The 23,600-nt window shown below is 42.8% G+C and overlaps 1 protein-coding gene across 2 annotated transcripts in view; it reads left to right on the top strand.

Moving 5' to 3' along the window:
* PC (pyruvate carboxylase) overlaps positions 1-23,600 on the top strand; it is a 671,516-nt gene that overhangs the window by 50,716 nt on the left and 597,200 nt on the right. Inside the window, exon 1 of one of the 2 annotated variants that reach the window (XM_040328828.1) lies at positions 12,281-12,338. The exons of the other annotated variant lie outside the window; for it this stretch is intronic. The gene's annotated coding sequence lies outside the window, so the exon portion shown is untranslated. Of the gene's footprint in view, positions 1-12,280; positions 12,339-23,600 lie in introns of those variants that run through there. 2 annotated transcript variants of the gene reach the window in all.

The following is a 23,600-nucleotide window of genomic DNA, read 5'->3' as shown; positions in this document are numbered from 1 at the left end:
GGTTCTTCACGGGTTCCTGGTTCCAGGTGCGGCACCCACCTTCAGGGTGTGCGCACATCGCGGGCCCCACCACTATGGCCTACCTGGCCTGTGGTCGTGCGCAACGCGGAGTTCCAGACTCTGGGCCCTTCTGGCCTGGAGCAACTGATGCCACAAAGGGGCCCCAGTGACTTACTGGGTCCCCCTTCTACTGAGGAGATCCCAGGCTGTATGCCGTTCGGTGGGGGATCGGCTTGAGGAGAACCCGGAGGCAGGTTATCCAAAAGGGCTTGAACGAACCATCGGGGATCTGGTGACCGGAACATTGACAGGTACACTTGCACTGTCAACCGGTGACTCTAATGCTAATTATTCAGCTCATCCAAGTACTAGGCCTGTGGCAGTGATCTCACCTGAGCCAGGTCTGTGACAGAGGCCTGCTCCTCCCACCACCCTAAAGTGACGCTCTGGCTGCCAGGCCTGTGGCAGGGGTCTGTCCGGGGGCACTTCACCCACTCTGGCTGGAGTGGTGACGAACTGTACTACTACAGAAAGCAGGATTGCTTTGCTTTCTATCCAGAGCCTGATACCGCAAAGTTCCTTTACTTCATCAACCTTTTCTGTCTACCTCAAGTTGATGTTGGTCGTGTTGGTCCAGGAAATAAAGCATTCAGAAAACCTTATCTATGAATTGGACATTCGCTTATTGCTCTACTCACTACCTTCATCCCTAGACAACACATAGAGGTAACTCAATTCGCCGATCCCAAAATAATCAGCGGCTCCTGAGGGGGTAGCGCTGCACATGAAAAAAAAATATTAACTCTTTTGTGAGAGTGAGAGACCCCAGGTGCCAGGTCCCATTGGCTGCACTGCAGGAGATGTCTTGACCCTTGTCAGTTAAAGCGATGCAGTGCTGTTACTGTATCACAAAAAATGGCCTAGTCATGAAGGGGGGTGAAACCTTCTGGGGCTGAAGTGGTTAAAGTGTGTTTCCCCCCCCCCCCCCTTACGTCTTTCAAGACATCCACAATGAGACATAGGCTCCTCCTCTTCCTTAGGAAACACTGCGCCAGCCCATAAATTCTCACTTCCCGTGCCGGACAACAGTTACTAGTGTTTCCTCCAGCGGGAAGACACTGTGCATGGAACCAGGCTGGTCAGTCAGGGAGATTGTGGCCATTAAAAAACCCTGTAAGGGAAGCAGGGGTTTCCAAGGGACAAAGGTGCGGTACATACCCACCATCTGAAGCCACCCCATCCTCGTCGAGTGCGGCAGCAGGTTGCGGCGGACCCCTATCGCGTCCACAGGGCCGCTCTCCCTGTACACAGTACAGGCCGTATTTGGAACCAAGCGGGCCGGACGGCGGGTGATGTCATTTCCGGCGGAGAACGGATGCTTCGCTTTGACCCGCGACTTCCGGGTCGGCGAGCTGATAGGGGGCCGGGCACAGATCCCATTTATGGGGGGGGGGGGGCTCAGATCCCCGCATGCTAAGAAGGTCTAGTGCATTAACTCAATGCTTAAAGTGATATGTTTTCAGCTTTTTTGGGTACATGTATTTCAGGTCGACCGATATGGGTTTTTCTCTGGCCGATGCCGATATTTAGAAATCGCGACGGCCGATAGCCGATTTATGATGCCGATTTTTTTTTTTTGGGCCGATATGTTAAGCCGATTTTTCAGGCGCTTTTGGGCTAAACAGTAAAGTTAGCCCATATTTTTATTTTTTCGTCCAAAAGTTTTCATTACCTGTTTTTGTGTATTACATATATATATATATATATATATATATATATATATATATATATATATATATATATATATATATATATATATATATATATATATATATATATATATATATATATATATATATATATATATATATATATATATATATATATATATATATATATAAAAATATTTTACATTTTACACAAAAACAGGTAATAAACTTTTGGATGAAAAAAAAATATGGGCTAACTTTACTGTTTATTTTTTTTTTTGTTAAAGTATATTTTTTTTCCCCAAAAAATGTGTTTGAAAGACCGCTGCGCAAATACCGTGTAACATTAAATATTGCAGCAATCGCTATTTTATTTCCTAGGGTCTCTGCTAAAAAAAAATATATAATGTTTGGGGGTTCCAAGTAGTTTTCTAGCAGAAAATACAGGATTTTTACTTGTAAGCATCAAGTGTCAAAAAAGATTTAGCCTTTAAATGGTTAAACTGAGAATTCTCCTACGCGGAGTTCAGTTAATTGATAAGTAGCAACATTGTATATCTTTTCTAAAACTTGGCAGGCTGCCCAGGAGAGAGAGAAGATCTTCTACGGGAAGCTTCAGGCAACTTGCATTGACTTCTATTACAGAAGCTTTTTGCAAGTCGCGGTGCTGAAGTTTAAATCGGCATTTTTAAAGCACAAATCGGCCGATGCCGATTAATTTAAAAACGCCAAATATCGGCCGATATATCGGCCAACCGATATATCAGTCGACCTCTAGTCGACACATGGCTCTAAAAGGAAGTGCGCCTCCTGTAGGGACACTCTAGGGCAGTGTTTTTCAACTCCAGTCCTCGGGGCATCCCAACAGGTCATGTTTTCAGGATTTCCCTCAGATGAAACGGCTGTGGTAATTACTAAGGCAGTAAAACTGATCAAATCGCCTGTGCAAAATAATGGAAAGCCTGAAAACATGACCTGTAAGTGTGCATTGAGGACTGGAGTTGGGAAACACTGCTCTAGGGGAGTCATGGACAAAGGTTCTGTGTAAAGAATGAATGGACACCCTGGTTAGAGAAAAAGGGTCGGAACATTAATCTAGGAGCTCTCGTCCACCTTTTCATAATTTTAAATCTCTTTTTGAGATGTTAACTCCCCACTAATCGCGCTCCCCAGGATACAACCCCGCCACAGGCTCAGGGCTCTGCACCTGCCAAACCTGCTACTGCAGTTATGGCAGAGGAAGTTTCAGGCCCTTCCGAGGTGGAACATAGGCCAGACAGTGCCACCTCTGACTCTCAGGAGGAATCAGAAGGAGAGGACCGGGACGGGGAGTCCAGGAAACCCTCCAGATATAAATTGTCCCTGGGGGAAATTTACACAACCCTCAGTATTCAGACAGACAAAAAAAAAAACTAACACTCAATGACCAAATGTTCAGGGGCTTGGGGGAACAAAAGAAAAGTCTTCCCAGTACATGAGGTACTGGTTGAAACCATTAAGATGTGGCAGGATACTGAAAGGAAGCCCCTTTTCTCTAGGTCCCTAAAGAGAAGTTTCCCATTTGGAATAAAAGCCCCAAACTAGACGCCGCCTTCTCCCAGGTCTCCAGGCATACAGATCTGGCGTTTGAGGACATGGGGGCCTTGGCTGATTTCATGGATAAAAGAATAGACTCCCTCCTAAAAAAGACGTTGGACTCAACAATAGGCAATTTAAAGCCACAAATGGCTGTCACAGTTGTGGCCCGCAAGCTCTCCCAGATTTAAGAGCATATTGAAGCAGGAACTGCCAAGAAACCCGTTCTATCTTCTTTTCCTACGATTCTGCGAGGTATCCCATACATAGCGGATGCCTCGACAGAGTCTGTGCGCATGTCGGCCAGATCAGCGGCCCTGGCCAACTCTGCCAGAAGTGCGCTCTGGCTGAAAACCTGGCCATGAGACAGTGCCTCTAAGGCCAAGTTATGTGGGATACCTTTGACGGGAGACCTACTCTTTGGCCCAGGTTTAAAAACGGTTATAGACCGCACGGCAGACAGAAAAAAAAGTCCTTCCCTCTTAAGTGGGAAACCCCAGTACAGACGAAGAAGGGGTTTCGGCCACAAAGATGTAGGGAGGCACTTGAACCGGAAGGGCAGAAGAAAACTTGGGGCCAAAGAGGCAAGGGCAGAGGAGGGGCGATTTTTCGCCCCACCTGAGCAGCCCTGTAAAAACCAATGACCCTCCAAACACGTTGGGAGGAAGACTGGGGGCCTTCCTCCCACAGTGGGGGGCAATTTCCCCCAACCAGTTCATCCTGGGGGTCATAAGAAGGGGGTACCTCCTGGAGTTCACAAGATCTCCCCCCACAAAGATTTCTTGTCATGCATCTACCCAGGTGCACGGCAAAGGCTGAGGCTCTGTTGGAGGCTCTAAGGGATTTAGAGGTTCAGTATGTAATTCGCAGAGTACCAAAGGTAGAGGAAGGAGAGGGATTCTATTCACACATCTTTGTTGTAAAAAAAACCTCAGGAAATTCAGACTCTTCTGAATTTAAATTACGTCAATTATCTACAAGAGATTCCGCATGGAGTCAATCTTCACGGTCAGAGCCCTGTTACCCCACAATTGCTTCATGGTATCACTGGACCTCAGGGACGCGTACCTACACGTCCCTATCACAGAAACCTCTTAGGTTTCTCCGGCTAGCAGTAGATTTAGATGGAGTAACAGTACACCTACAGTCTCAAGCACTGCAATTCGGACTATCCTCCTCGCCCCGCATATTTACAAAAGTCATAGCGGAGGCCATGGCTTTTCTGCGACTCCAGGGGGTTTCAATAATGGCATACCTGGACTACCTGCTCCTATTTTGCAGCGTCTCCAGAACAACTAGTCCATCTCAAACTAACAAAAAAAGTTCCTGACAGGCCTGGGGTGGCTGCTGAACTTGTAAAAGTCCAGCCTGATTCCCTCCCAACATATCGCATACCTAGGATACCTGCTGGAGACTAATGGAAGCTGCCAGTTCCCTTAGCAAATCTCTTTGCTAAGGGAACTGGCAGCTTCCATTCGTCTCTCTGCAGTTAAATGAACGCTAGGAGCTCATTGCTTGGCTTTCACAGAAATATGAGGTTGAGCTTATGGATGTGAAAGAAGCCAGTTCCATGAATCTATAACCTGTGGGTTCATCACAACTTTAAAGGCCGCGGCTGGGCTATAGCCGACTGCAAACGGAGCTTGCCCTGTCTGGTAAGCGGCTTTGATACCTGGTGGCGGGTCTTCACCTAGAGTGTGCACTATTTGTGAAAGTCACGGTGGTGATTAGGAGCATACCGTACAAGACCAGATCAATCTGGGTGCACAGTGAAAAGTGCATCTGTGGACTGTACATATATGTTTAACAAATTTAGCTTTTAGTTTCAGTGGACTGTAAAAGTTTTTGGTGCAGTGGCACAGCTTTAACCCCTTGTTATCTAAATTTCTATTTATGTTCAGCATATAGGTTCAAAACATGTACATCCAAGAAGAGCTTTCATCCTTTTTGTTACAGATGGGTAATTTCCCATTACCCCACAAGAGGGTGACAGAGCCATGATTTATAAAAACGCTGACTCTGCTCAAAGATGATCTGCTATTGCTACAATACATGCAGCCAAAGTATATTTATACATCTATGTAATCTGTAAAGTGCGACAGCCTCAATTTTAGTAAGAAGTATAATTTGAAGAACATTTTAAAAATTATTTAATATTTTTCCATGTTCTCATAGATGGTCAAACTCACAAAATCTTATATGTATTCACATTCTTGGGCTTCGTTGACGTGGGCATACATAAACTTACACCTGTGAGAGGGCTGTGTTTTTCTGAATGGGATGCACAGGTGTTTCATGCATCCATGTGCTAGCAGTTGCATTCATGCCTATTGCAAAGCAGCAGCTGCTGCTCTCAATTTGACATCCATGTGCATGTCGGAGTGTGTCCCCAAACAGACAATGTTAGTTTGGGGGGACACGCTTTCACACTCAGATGGATGTCAGATCTGGAGTAGTGGCTGTGTCCCATGTAGCTTCTGCATCACAATTGACATTAAAAGGACCGCCTGCACGGAACACCTGTGCAGCAACATGGTCCTCTCTCTATGGTGTACGCCTGTGTGAACGAGGCCTTAGTTGAATCATTTGTTTGCCCCCCCCCCCCCCCAAATAGGAAATGCAATGTGCCTGTTGTACTTGGGCGAACAGTAAAAAGGTTTTACTTATAGAAATGTAATATGTGAAAGCTAAATACTAGGAAAGCCATCTACTTATCAGCTACACACACCACATTGGCCAGCATTTGTTTTCTCTATTCCATGGGTGCTCAACCTGTGGCCCTCCAGCTGCTGCAGAACTAGAAGTCCCATGAGGCATTGCAAGGTTGACGATTACAAGCATGACTCCCACAGGCAGAGGTATGATGGGACTTGTAGTTCCACAACAGCTGTAGGGCCACAGCTTAAGCACCCATGCTGAATTCTCTCTCTAGATTGAAAAGCAATGGTATATTCTATTCAGCACACCCCGATATAGAGGTATTTATTTATTATGTTAAAGTAATAATTTAAACACTGCCTTTAGCCAGAACACAGATGATTCCACTCTTGTAATCTATCACCTAGAGCAGGGGTCTCCAAACTTTCTAAACAAAGGGCCGGTTCACCGCCCTTCATACTTTAGGAGGGCCAGATCGTGGCCAGTGGGAGTGGAAATTTTTCTGGTATCAGGTTAGGAGGAATAGTGGCCTATCTTTGCTATCATAGGGAGTAATTGTGCTCCATTATTGGTGTCTGTAGAAGAAATGGTGCCCCATTGTTGGTGTTGGATGTCAAAATAGTGTCTCATATCAGTGGGAGGATTAGTGCCCCAAGGGCCGGATAAAGGCAAGGAAAGTGCCACATCCGGGCCCCGGGCCACAGTTTGGAGACCCCTGACCTAGAGGTTAAATATTTTTTTGTTTCAATCTTTTTTATTGATTTTTTCAAAATATTACCAGAAAGGGAGATGCACACAGTTGTGTTGACAAACATTTGGTCATTGTACGTGATCATGCACTTGTACCATGATATACTATGGTGGATAATATTCATAACTGTGACAGTAAAATAGAGTGCCTGACTCAGTTATGATCAACAGAGCTACTATATGTTTTTTTAAATTTGGCTCTCCAAATATGTAAATTTTTTAAAATAATTTAATTAATCCCTTAAACATACAGGGGCATGGAATTGACAGAATCGTCAGTATTATTATACACTTAATTTTTTTTTAAACGTCCCTGAGTGTGATGCCGTTTCCTAAGGCCTTCCTCATGCTAAAACCTAATTTTAACCCATAGCATTGTACTTTCTAAAGTTAAAGTAAACCCTTCTTTTGCCTGCTCACATTCACCTTGTTTCTTGGTATACTCTACAGAAGAATAACACTTCATGCAAAGAAAGCTGTGAAAATGTGGAATAGACTCCCTTCAAAGGTGGTTCTGGTCAGCTCCGTAGATTGCTTTAACCACTTCAGCCCCAGAAGAATTGGCTGCTCAATGACCGGGCCATTTTTTGCGTTTTGGCACTGCATCGCTTTAGCTGACAATTGTGCGGTCTTGCGACACTGTACCCAAACAAAATTGATGTCCCTTTTCTTTCCCCCCACAATTAGAGCTTTTTTTTGGTGGTATTTGATCATCTTTGCAATTTTTCTCCTTTTTGTCTTCCAGGACAGCCTCTGAGACATAGGGCTTCTCCCTCCGGGACAGGAAACACGTACCTAATTATTTTAAAAGGTGGTCCTCCAGGCCTCCCTCTTCAGTTATTGTGTTTCCTGCCAGATGGGAAAGAGCACGCTAAAGGACCTAAGGGAGCTCCATGTCTCAGGACTGTCCTGGAAGAGCCCCTGGCGTGGACTCTCCTCTGCCTGGGCACCCCTCTGTCCTGCTGGGGAAGAGCGATTTTGCTGGTTTCACCGCTGCTGTAAGCTCGGGGAGAGCAGTACCCCATGTGATCACAGGCTCCGTTGCTCTAAAGGAGCGCCTTTACCTGTACACCTTGTTCTCGGCTGGCGAGCGAGTGGCGCTCGGCTGGCCACGTCGGTACCTTCTACTGACACCTCCGGGTACAACGTAGGGTGCGGGGGGCGGAGCTTCTGCATTCCAACAGGCGGAAGTGACGTGGGACGTGATTCCGGCAGAACGTGTCATCAGGGGGCACCGCAAGACACGGTCTGGTCTCTTGGGTGCAGCGGTAGACAACACAGGCATCCGGAGCGGTGAATAAAGGCTCAGCAAGGCCACACAGACTGAGGACCATGGAGACAACTGCACAAGCGATCGACTCCGGGCTATCAGGCTCTGTTACCTCCCAGGTAAGGTGGTGAGGGTAGACCGTCTAACACTGGGGGGGTCATGGTCTATGTGACCTAGTATCTCCCTCCCTGGGTGGGGAATTTCAGGTGATGGGCTGAGCACTTCCTAGGCTGACCCTAGCACAGCGGTGGTGTGGGTCAGGGAGGCACTCTAATGGTAATGTTACCTTTTTTTTTTTTTTTTTTTTTTCTTCTGTTTGGCTTTCAGGTTAAAGCTTAGAAAATGACTTATCTTGGAGACTGTCCTGGAAGACTCAAGGAGAAAACCAGTAACTCTCTTTTTTTCTAGGAGTCTTCCAGGACAGCCTGGATTTGTTTCCCACCTGGTGTTTTCTATTAACTGGTGTTGGAGTTATGTACTGACGTTGTGTTAGTGTGTTATGTCTTTCAGGGCCTTCCAGTAGTTCTTTGGTAAACTGAAGAGGGAGGCCTGGAGGACCACCTTTTAAGATAATTGGGCAAGTTTTTCCTTTTTCCGGAGGGAGGAGCCCTATGTTTCAGAAGCTGTCCTGGAAGACTCCTAGAAAAAGAGTTACTGTTTTTGCGCTATAAACAAAAAAGAGCGATAATAAATAGCCCCAATTTCTTATTTTTTTTTTAAAAAAAGCAAATTTTTATCTCTATTTAGGCGGATATGTATTCTTCTACATATTTTTGGTAATAAAAATCGCAATAAGTGTATATTAATTGGTTAGCACAAATGTTATAGCGTCTACAAACTAGGGGGTAGATTCATGGCTTTTTTTTTTTTTTTTTTACTTTTTAAATTTTACTAGTAATGACCACAATTTTTTTTATTTATTTTTTAGCCTGGGACACTTTTGACACATTTTTGGGACTATTGGCATTTATACAGCTATCAGTGCTATAAAAATGCACGCATTACCTTAAAAATGCCACTGGCAGGGAAGGGGGTTAACACTACGGGGCGATCAAGGGGTTAATTGTGTTTCCTGACTGTCTTCTAACTGTGGGGGGAGTGGACTGACCTAGAGGAAATTACAGATTGTGGTTCCTAGCCATTGGGAACTCACGATCTGTCTCCTCACAGAACAGGGATTTGTGTGTTTTATATATATATATATACATATATATATATATATATATACACACACACACGTGTCCCTGTTCTGCCTCTCATGCACATGGTCACGACCATCAGCACCCCCGCCTGCTATCCCGCTTAAAGGGACTGACATACAGTATGTGTGGTATATGGCTAATGCCACGTACACACGATTGGTTCATCCGATGAAAATGGACCTATTAATTTTTTCATCAGATATCCGATGAAGCTGACTTTCATCAGTCTTGCCTACACACCATCAGTTAAAAATCTGTTCGTGTCAGAACGCGGTGACTTAGAACACTACGACGTGCTGAGAAAAATGAAGTTCAATGCTTCCATCGGACCGTTTTCATCAGACGAAACGATCGTGTGTACAGGGCATCGGTCTGTTTTAACCAGGCCCCTTTAAGCCACACCAAATATTCAGCTTTGCACTCAATGTTTTTTACAATGTGTGTGCGCCACACCTCCCAAGTTGTCCTTTCTCATGTTCTAAAGTTGGCAGATATGATTAAGCCAAAAGTCATACGGCTGACAAGTTTCACTAGATTCACCAGTCCTCGGGGCCCTTCAGCAGGTTGTTTTCCAGTTCTTATCAGAAAACCATTTGTGAAATTTATGTGTGTTTTAAGATGAGGCTAGCTGTGCAAGTATTTGCAAGTTTGAAAGGCAAGGCCTGTTTGTAATACTTGAATTTGGGATATTCAGTGCCTTTAAATTCTCCTCTTTTTGTCATGTTACAACCAAAAACATAAATGTATTTTATTGGTATTTTATGTGATCGACCAACACAAAGTGGCACATAATTGTCAAGCGGAAGGACAATGATGAATGTTTTTCAATTTTTTTTTACAAATATGTGAAGTGTGGTATGCATTATTTTTTTTATTTTTTTATTCAGCCCCCTGAGTTAGAGTACTTTGTAGAACCACCTTTCGCTGCAATTACAGCTGCAAGTCCTTTGTGAGTATGTCTCTACCAGCTTTGCACATCTAGAGTGACATTTTGCCCATTGTTCTTTGCAAAATAGCTCTGTTAGATTGAATGGAGAGTGTCTGTAAACAGCAATTTTCAAGTCTTGCCACAGATTCTCAATTTGCTTTAGGTCTGGACTTTGACTGGGCCATTCTAACACATTTAAAAACTTTGATCTAAACCATTCCATTGCAGCTCTGGCTGTATGTTTAGGCCTGTTGTCCTGCTGGAAGGTGAACCTCCAACCCAGTCAAGTCTTTTGCAGACTCGAATAGGTTTTCTTCTAAGATTGCCCTGTATTTGGCTCCATCCATTTTCCCATCAACTCTGACCAGCTTCCCTGACCCTGCTGAAGAAAAGCATCCCAACAACATGATGCTGCCACCACCATTTTCACAGTGGGAATAGGGTGTTCAGGGTGATGTGCAGTGTTGGTTTTCTGCCAAACATAGTGCTTTGCTTTTATGCCAAAAAATTAAATGTTGGTCTTATCTGACCAGAGCACCACCTTCCAAATGTTTGCTGTGTCCTCCACATGGCTTCTCGCAAATTGCAAATGTGACTTCTTATGGCTTTCTTCTTGCCACTCTTCCATAAAGGCCAGATTTGTGAAGTGCATGACTAATAGTTTCCCTGTGGACAGATTCTCCCACCTGTGCTGTGGATCTCGGCAGTTCCTCCAGAGTTACCATGAATGAGCCTCTTGGCTGCTTTTCTGATCTGTCAGTTTAGGTGGACGGCCATGTCTTGATAGGTTTGCAGTTACATAGTAGGTGAGGTTGAAAAAGACAAAGGTCATCAAGTCCAACCTATGTGTGTGATTATAGGTCAGTATTACATTGTATATTCCTGTATGTTGTGGTCGTTCAGGTGCTTGTCTAATAGTAACTTGATGCCCCCCACTGAAACCACCACCTGTGGAAGGGAATTCCACATCTTTGTCCCTCTTACAGTAAAGAACCCTCTACGTAGTTTAAGGTTAAACCTCTTTTCTTCCAATATTAGTGAGTGGCCACGTCTTATTAAACTTCCTTCCGCAAAAAAGTTTTTATCCCTATTGTGGGGTCACCAGTATAGTTGTGTCATACTTTTTCCATTTTCGGATGAGGGATTGAACAGTGCTCCATGATATTTTCAAAGCTTGGAATATTATATATATATATATTTTTCAGCAGAGTCAGCATTTTTATAAATCATGGCTCTGTCACCCTCTTGTGGGGTAATGGGAAATTACCCATCTGTAACAAATAGGATGAAAACTCTTCTTGGATGTACATGTTTTGAACCTATATGCTGAACATAAATAAAAATTTAGACAACAAGGGGTTCAAGCTGAGCCACTGCACCAACAACAGTGAAAAGTGCACCTGTGGACTGTACATATATGTTTTAACAAATTTAGCTTTTAGTTTCAGTGGACTGTAAAAGTTGTTGGTGCAGTGGCTCAGCTTTAACCCCTTGTTGTCTAAATGTTTATTTTATAACCTAACTCTGCTTTAAACTTCACAGCTTTATCCCTGTCTGGTGTGTTCAGTGGCCTTCATGATTCTATTTGTTCACTAAGGTTCTCTAACAAACCTCTGAGGGCTTCACAGAACAGCTGTATTTTTACTGAGATTAAATTACACACAAGTGGACTCTATTTACTAATTAGGTGATTTCTGAAGGCAATTGGTTCCACTAGATTTAAATTGGGGGTATCAGAGTAAAAGAGGTCATAATACAAATGTGTGCCACACTTTGCACATATTTATTTGTAAAAAAAAAAAAATTAATAATTTTCCTTACACTTCAGTTATGTGCCACTTTGTGTTGCTCTATCACGTAAAATTCCAATAAAATACATTTGTTTTTGGTTGTAACATGACAATGTGGAAAATTTCAAGGGATATGAATACTTTTTTAAGGCACTGTACTACTTCAATGGGAAAGTATCAACAAACAAAGAATAAACATGTTCTAGTCAGTGCTTGGCTTTTATTTCACGATGTTCTGACCACTGTAATAATAAAATACACTTTTGTTTGACTTGCTAAGCGTTAACTTTGCTGTGGATGTAAAGAAAATGTAGGCAGTCTGAATCACACGATTGAAATCATTTTGCCCTGGATTACTTTGTTAGGTAACAAAGGGGAGTGACTGAGCCGTCTTCTTTCTGCAAATCTTGTAGTTTAGAGAAGGCACACACAAGTGATCAGCCGTGCAGCATTAAGGTAAGAATTCTAGGCCAAACGTTGTCCATAATCATTTCTAATATTCTTCAGCAAAGCAAAGTTTTAAGGGTGTGTTCAAAACAAAGATTTTACAGAACACATTAAAACTTTGTTACCGTCTGTTTTGTCGGATGCAGCTGACTAGTGAATAAACAAAGGCTTCTTTATCTTTCTCAGAGGGGCGAGGATTTTCATTCTTTGCCTTGAATATTTTAATGTAGTTTCACACGGTCTTTTTTTTTTTGATATAGCAAACTTACCGTATTGTCTCTCTGGTTGTGAGAATCTTTGACCAGTGTATTTTGTTTAAGTTAATGCTGAATCGGGAAGCATGAATTATTCCAACTGGTGAGGTTAAAATATTGGATCTACTTAACCACTTCATTACTGGGCACTTAAACCCCCTTCGTGCCCAGACCAATTTTCAGCTTTCAGCGCTGACGCATTTTGAATGACAATTGCGCGGTCATACAACACTGTACCCAAATTATATTTTTATCATTTTTTCCCACAAAGAGAGCTTTCTTTTGGTGGTATTTTGATCATCTCTGCAATTTTTATTTTTTGCGCTATAAACATAAAAAGACAGAAAATATTGAAAAAAAAACAATATTTTTTACTTTTTATTATAATAATATCCCATTTTTGAAAATAAGTGGTTAAAGCTATAATGTACTCTTTCCCTCTTCAACGGAAAATGTTAACCCATGATTTTAGAGGCATGCCACATGCATGGCCTACTGTCTCAGGGCTTCTTTTTGTCATCCAGATTTTACTGATGTACACCAGTATAGAAAGCCTAATGCCCCGTACACACCATCACTTTATGTGATGAAAAAAAACGACGTTTTTAAAAACGTCACTTTAATTGACCGTGTGTGGGGGAAAACGTTGTTTTATGTCTTGTAAAAAACGACCAAAAAAAATTGAAGCATGCTTCAATTTTATGTGTCGTTTTTCACAACGTTGTTTTTTACTTCACAGAAATTGACCGTGTGTAGCAAAAAACGTCGTTTAAAAATACGTTTTTACACCCGCGCATGCCCAGAAGCGAGCTTCAATGGAAAAAGTGGTGAGAACGTAACCTCGCTTTGCTAGAACATTGTGAGAAAAACGATGGTGTGTAGGCAACTTCGTCTTTGAAAACTGAAGTTTCAAAAATGTAGTTTTTTACTTCACAGAAAATGTCGTTTTTTTTCATCACATAAAGTGATGGTGTGTATGCGGCATAATGTTCACTAAATAAAATGCCAGTGCTGAGAAAATACTCTCAACCTTTAGAAGTTTGAATATGTTTGTGTTAAGCAATTTCTTCTCTCTGCTTCCTTAGCACAAGCTGTCGGAAGTAGCCTTTCACTCCTTGGATTCTAGCTGTAGTAGGATTATCCAAGTTTCAGTTTTTGCTGGAACTGTTAGTAGCTAGCTGTCTGGATTCCTGGAACTGGTTTTCAAATGATCGTAGCACAGCTGAGGTTGCATATGTAACATCTGTATCTGCTAAAAATGTTTTGTACTTTTGGGGGGCCTGTTCACGCCAGGGTGACACACACACACACAGCGTTGGTCTAGGTTCACACTTGTGCGTGCACTTGGAGGTGTGGTGTGTAAGGCTAGATTCACACTTGTGTGGGTGGTTTCCAGGTGCTGGACTGTGTGTAAGGCTAGGTCAACACTTGGGTGGGTGATTGCAGGTGCAGGACTGTGTAAATCGCACCTTGCCGCTCCTTTGCAGATGTTCTGAGCTGCCATCCATTCCTAATGGCTCCCCCACTCATCGAAAAATGCACCTCTGTGACAGCTATGTTTAAAAAATAGGGGTGAGAAAAAAAAAATTCTGCATGAAATGCAGGCACAGCAGCCTATTCAAATTAATGGGCTGAAGTGCCTGCCAGACGCTTATATGTGAACTTGGTCTTAAGGCAGGCCATGTATTTTTTTTTTTTTTTTTTTTTTAAAGGGTTGCCAAATGCACCACATGCAATCTAAATGCCTACCTGCTGCACTTTTGGTAAGACGGGCATAATCTTCTGCCTTGACCTTGGACCCATTTCATGGAACTGCCCGTGAGAATTTTCTATAAGTACAGTCAATTAATTTTGTTATTTCTAATGTAGGGTTTGTACTTTAAGGTATTATAGGTTGGTTGTTTATTTTTTAAACAAGGAAAAAAAAAAAAAAGATTTTGTCATGAAGTACCCTATGTATCATGCAGTGATTTTTCAAGAACTATAAACGAAAAACAAAATGGCTACTAGCACATAGAATGTAATAAAATATATATATATATATATATATTAGGGCCCATTCACCCTTGTCCATTTTGTTTGTGTTTTCCTTTGAAATCAATGGTAATGCATGCAAGCCCCTTTTAGCGAGCTTTCTGGTTTATTTCAAAATGCATTAATGTGCAATATGACACACAATTGTGTGCAACGCAAAGTTTATTAGTGTAAGTTTCAGTTCATTTATATTGATTTGATAAAAAAAATTATCTGGAAAAATGGACAAGTGCAATATAAGAAAACTTAAACTGCTCTTCCCGCTACTAAAAAGCGATGAGAGTGCAATATTATACCCAGAAATCACACAAGGTGTTAATTTACCATCTGAGATATATATATATATATATATATATATATATATATATATATATATATATATATATATATATATATATATATATATATATATATATATATATATATATATATATATATATATATATATATATATATATATATATATATATATACACATATACACACACACATACATACACAGTGCCTTGCGAAAGTATTCGGCCCCCTTGAACTTTGTGACCTTTTGCCACATTTCAGGCTTCAAACATAAAGATATAAAACTTACAGGGACGTGATTGTGTCCCACTTGTTGATTCGTCAAAAAAAAAAAAAAAATAGTTTTATATCTTTGTTTGAAGCCTGAAATGTGGCAAAAGGTTGCAAAGTTCAAGGGGGGCGAATACTTTCGCAAGGCACTATATATATATATATATATATATATATATATATATATATATATATATATATATATATATATATATATAATATATATATATATAATCTCAAGCTCATAAAAGGTTAATTTCAGGCACCAGGCTGTTGCCAGTCTTTGTAAGGTCACCCCTTGATCCTTTTAAATGTTGTACAAGGTTGACTCTTGCTGTTGGCACAGTTCTTTTTGCCTATTTGTTACCCGCCCCTCTCCTCTATTGCTTGGGGATTTCCCAGGTTCTATGAATACTCAGCCGGTTTCCCGTACTGTACAGCCATGCCCAAAAGTTTTGAGAAGGACACAAATATTAATGTTCACAAATTCTGCTGCTTTAGTGTTTTTAGATCTTTTTGTCAGATGTTACTATGGTATACTACATTTACAAGCATTCCATAAGTGTCAAAAGTTTTATTGACAATTACATTAAAGGGGTTGCAAAGGTTTATTTATTTTTAAAATAACAAACATGTCATACTTCCACTGTGCAGTTCGTTTTGCACAGAGTGGCCCGATCCAGCTGTTCTGGGGTCTCGCGGCTCCTCCCGACAATAGCTAACCCCCCTCTGGGAAGCTCTCTACCGAGGGTGTTGGCTTGTGGGCGTGCTCATAGGATGCGTTAAGGCGAAAAAACAAGAGCCTTTACAACCCCTTTAAAGCGGTTGTATAGTCCCATAGCATTTTTTTTTTTTGGGGTCACCTGTAAGGCTAAAGTCATAGTGAGCTAGTATGCACCACATACTAGCTCATTATGAAATACCTTAGAACGAGGCATCAGTAACTTACCTGGTCCACGCCGAGGTAGCTGACATGTTGCCTGAGCGTGTCTTTCCTGGGATCGCGGCTCCAGTACTGTGAGTGCTGGAGCCGCAATGTCGTCACTCCCGCGCATGCACGTGGGAAACTTCTTTCCGGCAAGGTCCGGCGTCTGTCGGGCCTTAAGCCGAGAATCCCCTGTGCGCAGTCAGTGGCTCATTGCAAGGGGAATATCTCCTAAACTGTAAAGGTTTAGGAGATATTTTTTTTTACCTACAGGTAAGCCTTATTATGGGCTTACCTGTAGGTAAAAGTCCAAAAATTGACTATACAACCACTTTAAGTTTATGCAACGAGTCAATATTTGCAGTATTGACCCTTTTTTCCTAGACCTCTGAAATTTGCCCTGGCATGCTGTCAATCAACTTATGGGCCACATCCTGACTGATGGCAGCCCATTCTTGCATAATCAATGCTTAGGCCCCATACACACGGGAGGATTTATCCGCGGATACGGTCCAGCGGACCGTTTCCGCGGATAAATCCTCTCGAGGATTTCAGCAGATTTCTCTGCGATGTAGTGTACTCACCATCGCATTGAAATCGTGCGCGACGCTGTCATATAAGGAATTCCACGCATGCGTCGAATCATTACGACGCATGCGGGGGATCCCTTCGGACGGATGGATCCGGTGAGTCTGTACAGACCAGCGGATCCATCTGTTGGGATGGACTCCAGCAGATGGATGTGCATGTCAGCAAATATCCGATCTGCTGGAATCCATCCCAGGGGAGATATATCCGCGGAAAAAGATCCGCTGGCGTGTACACACCATAGGATCTATCCGCTGAAACCCATTTGCTGGGATTTATCTGCGGATGGATTCTATGGTGTGTACGGGGCCTCAGTTTGACAGAATTTGTATATATATTTTTTTTTTGTTCATCTGCCTCTTGAGAATTGACCACAAGTTCTTAATGGGAAAGGTCTGGGGAGTTTCCTGGCCATGGACCCAAAATTTTGATGATGCTTTACTTTCCAAGACACTTATCATTTTTGCCTTCACGCCAAGGTTCTCCTTCATGCTGTAAAAGGCATTGTTCATCCCCAAACAGTTTTTGATGGTTGGGAAAGTTGCTCTTGGAGGATGTTTTTGTACCATTCTTTATTCATTGCTGTGCTGTGAGTAAGCCCACTCGCTTTGCTGAGAAACAACCCCACACATGAATGGTCTCTGGATGCTTTACTGTTGGCATGACACAGGACTGATGGTAGCGCTCACCTTTTCTTCTCTAGACAAGTAGCTGGATTCAAGTAGCCCGCCGCATCTTTGCGGCGGCGTAGCGTATCGTATTTACACTACGCCGCCGTAAGTTAGCTAGGCAAGTACTGTATTCACAAAGTACTTGCCTGCTAAGTTACGGCGGCGTAGCGTAAATGCGGCCGGCGTAATTGCGCCTGATTCAAATTAGGCTGAGGGGGCGTGTTTTATGTCAATGGGGGGTGACCTGACGTGTTTGACGTTTTTTATGAACGGCGCATGCGCCGTCCGTGTACATATCCCAGTGTGCATTGTGGCAAAGTACGGCGCAAGGACATATTGGTTTCGACGTGGACGTAAATTACGTCCAGCCCTATTCACGGACGACTTATGCAAACAACGTAAAATTTTAAGATTTCCACACGGGAACGACGGCCATACTTAACATTACTAGTCCAGCTATTTGATGGAATAACTTTACGCCTGAAAATACCTTACGTAAACAACGTATCTTTACTGCGACGGGCGCGCGTATGTTCGTGAATAGGCGTATCTAGTGATTTACATATTCTACGCCGAGTGCAATGGAAGCGCCACCTAGCGGCCAGCCTAAATATTGCACCCTAAGATACGACGGCGCAAGCCGTCGTATCTCTGATAGGTTTAAGTGTATCTCAGTTTGAGAATACACTTAAACTTAGGTCGGCGCAGATTTCGAGCTAGGTCGGCGTATCTACTGATACGCCGGCCTAACTCTATCTGAATCCACCTAAAGGTCTTTTCCAGTTACCCCAAACAATCGGAAAGGGGATTCATGAGAGAAAATGACTTTACCCCAGTCCTCAGCTGTCCAGTTCCTGGACCTTTTGCAGCATATCAGTCTGTCCCTGATGTTTTTCCTGGAGAGAAGTCGCTTCTTTGCCCTTCTTGACACAAGGCCATCCTCCCAAAAGTCTTTGCCTCACCTTGCAGCTGAATCAACTATAGGAGACACCCTGGCGCTTACTGGACTTTATTGCGTACCCCAAAGCATTCTCCACAACAATTGAACCTCTCGCCTTGATGTTCTTGATGATCCGATAAATGGTTGATTTCGGTGCAGTCCAGTAATCGCAATATCCTTGCCTATGAATCTCTTTTAGTGCAAAGCAATGATGACTGCACGTGTTTCTTTGCAGGTAACCATGGTCAACAAAGGAAGAACAATGATTTCAAGCAACACCCTCATTTTAAAGCTTCCAGACTGTTATTCTAACTCAATCAGCACTACATAGTGATTTCCAGCCTTGTCCTTGTCAAAACTGACACCTGTGTTAATGAGAGAATCACTGTCATCTGGTCCTTTTGTGGCAGGGCTGAGATGCTGTACCAATGTTTTATTTTGTTTTCTTTTTGGGATCAAGTAAATTTTTTATGGCAAAGAGGGACCTTGCAATTCATCTGATCACTCTTTATAGCATTCTGGAGTAGGCAAATTGCCATCATAAAAACTGAGGCAGGAGACTTGGTGAAAATTCATATTTGCTTTAATTCTCAAAACTTTTGGCCAGGGCTATACGATAAAGATAAACGTAATTTTGACTTGCCTGTAAATTTACAGGACACAGGCCAGCCACCCTTCTATTACTGGATCCCTCTGTGTTGCATGTTACAAAACTGAGTGTAGGGTAGGGTTATAGCGGGAATCCTAGGGAGCATGTCCTCCAAAAGATTGCCAGTGTCCAATCACCTGAAGGTACCAGCCTATAACGCAAGTTCTATGATTACACAGCCTGTGTCCTGTACTGTACTCCAAGTTATGGTATTTACAGGCAAGTCAAAAGTCCTTCTTTGGGGTTTACATACACTTTCATGTATGCTTCTCATACTGTTTTCTTAGCCTGAGCATTATAAAGCGTTTCGGCAGCTGCGCTTTGCGGGTGCTTTCAACCCTGTCTTCGGCCGCTAGCTGGGGTTAAAAGAACCCCGCTAGCATCTGAAAAACCCGCGCTAAAATTAGCGGCTCTTTACCGCTAACACGGAGCGGTGCCAGTGTGAAAGGGGTTTAAGGAAGGAAGTAGCTGCGAGGGAGTGCTGGCAAAGGGAGTATAACTGGGTCAAATGGGCTTTTTACAAAAAATATTGTCCCATTACCTTGCATAGGCAAGGTGACCATGTCTCTCTTTTAATTCAGCTGAAGCATTTTTGTTTAAAGATCGTTCTCCTCTGATGGCCCATTCATACTAATGCAATTTTCTTGCACAGCATAGTCTCGAGGAATGTGACAAAATCCTAATTTAACCACTTTAATACTAGGCACTTTCCCCCTTCCTGCCAAAGACATAGGCGGCACTGATAGGTGGCACTGGATAGCACTGATGAAGTTACTGACAGGTCTTACTCGGTGGCACTGACAGGCATTACTGATGGGGCGCGAATCGGCACTGTTGTGGGAACTGACATGCGTTTATTTTGGGGACAGGCTGGAAAGTTTTGGGCACTGATTGGCAGCTGATGGGCACCTTTTCATGGGGGCTGTGCTGATAATCAATGTGCTGATTGATTAACAACACATACCCCCCCCCCCCTCTGACAGGGAGAGCCGCAGACCGGCTCTCCCTGTCAGCGTAAACAGAGGAAAGTTGTTTACTGGCACTTTCTGGTTCATGCGATGATCAGCTGTGATTGGTTACAGCTGATAACGTGGTAAAAAAAACCTCTGATCGCCATGCTGTTGGGCGCCTGCCGGCTGTGTTTTATCCTGATCACGTTAGGATAACATATGACGTCCAGTCAAAATAACACAACCACTTTTCCGCCATCATTCTGCTATATTGCAGGTGGAAAGTGGTCGTAAAGCTGTGTTTTTTTTTTTTTTTTTTTTACCCTACTACAGTCTATGAAGGAAGATAAACTTTCTGCATGTCCCCCCCCCCCCCCCCGCCCTGTTAAATATATAACTGAGCCTGAACTTGATCCAGCGGTTTGCACCAGAGCAGAGGCTCTCTTGGCCCCCTGCTTCCCCATTGGTTTAGATACACAGATCACAGCTGGTGAAAAAGAAGTATGAGGTGGGGCCAAGCCCCGCTGTGTGTCTTATAAACACACAACGCCTCAGGAGCGAACACACACACATGTGCCCCCATAGCAATTGGTCACTGTGGAGGCATTCGGTGAGGGGGGGTGGAGCCAGGAGCACTGGTGGGGGACCTGAGAAGAGGAGGATCGGGCTGTTCTGTGCAAAACCATTGCACAAAACAGGCAAGTATGACAAGTTGTTATTAAAAAAAAGTGAGCTTTTACAATCACTTTAATTTACTTGCTCATCAGCCCCAAATCCTAGCTCTCAGATCTGTACATTTATAGCAGTAGGCAGTAAGTTGGACTTTTCCACAGACAGAGCAGTTGTATATTCTAGATATGGATACATGCATCTACATATTTTTTCTATTTAGGATTTTGGCAGTGTATACTAATCATTTTGGTACAGGTAAAACTGGTTTAGTTTCCATCACATCCTGTATAGTTTGGACAATGTTCTCATGTTCACAGTGTGCATTTTTAAAATACTCCCCGTTTGGCACATTTTGTTTTTCACTTTGATTACACTGTAATTTACCAGCGGTCTGCTTCTGCAAAGATTTTGGAGAGCAATTATTGATTTTAAATTTTTAAACAACTTTTTTGTGCGAGATCTCCAACCCATAAGGCCCCTTTTACACTTGGGCGGTGGGTGCGTCGGCGGTAAAGTGGCGCTATTTTTAGCGAGTTAAAAAGGGTTGAAACCACCCGCAAAGTGACGCTGCAGCGGCGCTTTGTCGGCAGTATAGCTGCGGTGCCCATTCATTTCAAAGGTCAGGAGCGGTATACACACAGCTCCTTCTCCGCTCCAAAGATGCTGCTAGCGGGACTTTTTTTAGCGCCCTGCCAGCGCACTGCTCCAATGTAAAAAGTGTCTCTTTTAGCGTTATAATGCCTGCAAAGTGCCTCAGTGTGAAAGGGGTCTTGGATAGAAGCACTGGTAAAGAATACTTCGGTTTCTGTCCTCATCCTGCACAAGAAACATGTTTAAAATGAATCTGAGAAGCTTAATAAACTATATATCTATATTTATCTCTATGTATATCTCTTGAAGGAAAAGCTCATCAACTGTCTGAGCAATTCCATTTGAGCCACATATGGCTTATCAGCAAAGATATTCTGCATGCGAACACCAACTGGAACATTTCTTTGGGTTTTGCTTAATTTGTAGTTATTATTTCTGTTTTTTTTTTGTTTGTTTTTTTTGTTTTAAGTTAATAAGGTAGAATGTTTGTTTTTTACCTAATCTGACAAAAAAGTAAGACACATGATTGGAACTTTTTTTTTTTTTCCACATGTAAAGCATCTTATGATCAGTAGGGTACATAGGATTTGTCAAACCGAACAGATATGGTTAAACAAATGGACCTATAAGGCATGATAACAGTCTGATGAACACAATAGAACTCGGTGAACACCACTATCTACTCAACGAGTGGTGCCCAACTTGTATATAACCCATTAAGGCTTATGATATTGTGTTAATCGTAATTTCTTGTAACGTTGCATGGTGTTTTGGATCACAGATGTCCTTGGTGAGACTAGGGATTTCTAGTTTGAATATTCATATAGCACTTAAACATAGCAAGAAGAGAGAAGGAAAAAATAAAGGGGATAAGATAACAAGGTCAAATAAATATAAGTAAGGGGCACTCCACCTAGGCTAACCAGTGACAGTGGTAGAATCGCCCTTGGCGCATTAGATTAATCCCGTCCTCCTTACCTGTGACAACGGTCGTTCCAAATCATTAATTAAGTCACCCTCAACTGCCCAATCCCCTAGGGAAGGCATGCTCGTCAACTTCCAATGTCTGGATATAACTGTCCTAGCTGCTGCCAGAAAGTGGCGCGCAGTACATCTTTTTGACCGACTTGAGCGGGCCAGGGAGCATAGATAGAACTACCTCAGGAGAGGGTATAATTGAGGTCACCATAAGTCTGCAGTACAGATCCAATATTGTTTGCCAGAATTTACATACAAGAGTGCATTCCCACCAGATGTGGAGAAAGGTACCCCTGGATGACAGGCGTCCGTAAGCGTTGGGTTGATAAAATGTAAAGTCGAGGGGCATCTGTACCAGCAAGTCATCAACTTAAACCCTTTTTTTTTTATTTTTGGAGGCTAAAGAAAGGTACGCGTATAGGATATCACTTGTTGCCTCTGAAGCCAATGTGTCAGAGTATGAGAGGACAGTCCGGAGGGAACGTCCATAGTTAAAGAAGAGTCTGCTCAAAGGACTGGAGCAAGTCGTCGATGATCTTCTTTACAACAAGGTCCAAACCTTGTCCCCTGCAGGGCCGGTGGAAAAGCCGGGGTCCCAAACAAGGCAGTCATGGATCCCATTGGCTGAGAAATGGCCTTGGAGGAATTCAGTCAGTTCCAAATTTGTATTGTTTGCCGAGTAAGGTCGCTAGGGAGTAAACGCGCCCTTCGGGAATTCAACAGGCGTCCATGGTAAAGCGCTGAGATCTATCGTATTCAGATTGCTCTCCATTTGAGCCCATAACTTGGTTCAGGAGTGGTGGAACCAATCAAGTATACGTGTGTGTGTGTGTGTACTGCTGCTCTACAATAAATAAAGGCATCTGGAGCTTCAGCTCCTTCCCAATTTTTTTTATTTGGAGTGAGTGTTTCATAGTGTATCCTTGGTCAGGCACCCCTCCAGATCAAGGGGTGAAAAACAACTGGCCGAGCTTCTTACAGAACGAGGAAGGTATGTGGATAGGAATTGTCTGGAACAAATATAAAATCCTGAGGAAGATCATCCATTTTTAAAGCTTTAAGACCACCAAGCCAGGACAGTTGTTCGTATAGTTTGAGAGATCCGTCTTGGTTCTAAGAAGAGAAGGAGGAGTGAAGTTGTGGAACAAGTGGGTCACTTGCATGGGTACTTGGATTTCGAGATAACGAATGGAAGCGGAACCCGCTTTTTAAAAGGAAATGTGGTCGAATTTTTTTGAAGGATACCCTGTGACGGTGAAATATTTAAGATTTCTGACTTATTATGATTCACTTTGAAATTACTAATTTCCCAAACCTCTTGAATTCCTGCATTATGTGGTAGGGATAGACGTGGTTGGGTCACAAACAATAATGGATCAGCAAAGAGAGACAGTTTAGAGTGAATAGGGCCCACTGAGATACCTGAAATATTAGAGTTATTACACAAAGCAC

Source organism: Rana temporaria, chromosome 11 (assembly GCF_905171775.1).
Source record: "Rana temporaria chromosome 11, aRanTem1.1, whole genome shotgun sequence".
NCBI lineage: Eukaryota > Metazoa > Chordata > Amphibia > Anura > Ranidae > Rana > Rana temporaria.
Note: the sequence above shows the minus strand (reverse complement) of the source record. Positions and strands in the feature narration are given on the sequence as shown.